Source organism: Aplysia californica, unplaced genomic scaffold, assembly GCF_000002075.1.
Source record: "Aplysia californica isolate F4 #8 unplaced genomic scaffold, AplCal3.0 scaffold00003, whole genome shotgun sequence".
Classification (NCBI taxonomy): Eukaryota; Metazoa; Mollusca; class Gastropoda; order Aplysiida; family Aplysiidae; genus Aplysia; species Aplysia californica.
This window is the reverse complement of record NW_004797273.1, coordinates 1,377,813-1,378,968: the sequence shown is the minus strand read 5'-3', so window position 1 is coordinate 1,378,968 and position 1,156 is coordinate 1,377,813. Positions and strand designations below refer to the sequence as shown.

Sequence of the window (1,156 nt, the reverse complement as noted above, 5' to 3'; positions counted from 1 at the left end):
GGGGAGGGTAGGATTGCAGATTTTTCTGACATAATAGTCTTGGTCAGTATTTACGTCATTTTATCAGTCAGTAAACACGCCATTTTAAACTCTTCTCAGGACACAAAAACGGTGCGGTGTGGGTGTAAAGGAAAAATTATCAAATGCCAGAAGAAGAGAGCAAAATAACATAGAAATAATAGGGGAGTGGGGTCGGACGTCGGACGGGGAATGGAGGTAGGTTTTTTTTTTTCTTTCTTCTTTTGCTTCAGTTTTTCGAAGGCTATTAGTAACTACCGTCGACTTTTAGCTCATCTCAAGACTTAAGAAGAACAGGGCGGACATTATGAGTTACCGACCTTGATGAAAAGAGCAGATGATCTCCATGGGCCGCCAATCTCCAGCATGTTTGGTTTGCCACCCACACCTGGGGAATTTATCACGGGTCGGGCTCTGGCTCCTGACTGGGATATCCGTGGGCGCCCTGTGGAGACCGTGATCTATCAGGGCCAATCACTCAAGTGTCAGGGTCTGACTCTGTCAGTCAAACGATGACAGGCCACTGGTCATTATAGCAGGCAGCACCGGCCGCTGAAGGTTGATACCATGCGAAAATCGTTTTTGCTACCGGTCTCTCTCTCTCTCTCTCTCTCTCTCTCTCTCTCTCTCTCTCTCTCTCTCTCTCTCTCTCTCTCTCTCTCCCCTCCTGACTCTCTCACTCACTCCATCTTCTTGTTTCTCTTTTTTCTGTTTTTCCCCTTTTTTTGTACGCCCACCTCATCCTCCTCCTTCCTCTCCTCCTCCCCTACCTCCTCCTCCTCCCCCCCTCTCTCTCTCCCTCTCTCTCTCTCTCTCTCTTTCTCTCTCTTTCTCTTTTTTCTTTCTCTGCCTAACTTTCACATAGCTTCTTAGTAGTGCCCTCCTCTGGAACCATGATAGTACATGTAGTAAAAAAAATAATTTTATATGCTAATCATCAGTATCATTTGTATGTATTTAAGCGCGCATATGAGCATGGTAAAGCATGCATGCCTATCTCTGTGTCTTACAAAACTCTCAGATGTGCAAATCAGTAACTATGTATGTGTGTACGTGTGTAAGTGTATATGTGAGTATGTGTGTATGTGTGTGTCTAGTTTAGAGAGAGAGGGAGAGAGAGAGAGAGAGAGAGAGAGAG

At 45.3% G+C, this 1,156-nt stretch overlaps 1 protein-coding gene and 1 long non-coding RNA gene across 2 annotated transcripts in view; one reads left to right on the top strand and one right to left on the bottom strand.

Moving 5' to 3' along the window:
• The window catches only part of LOC118477235, a 12,634-nt gene extending 12,171 nt beyond the window's left edge, over positions 1 to 463 (bottom strand). The window contains exon 1 of the long non-coding RNA XR_004858233.1: positions 339 to 463. This is a non-coding gene — a long non-coding RNA (uncharacterized LOC118477235). The remainder of the gene's footprint in view (positions 1 to 338) is intronic.
• The window catches only part of LOC101851541, a gene marked incomplete in the record, with an annotated part of 136,551 nt that overhangs the window by 54,098 nt on the left and 81,297 nt on the right, over positions 1 to 1,156 (top strand).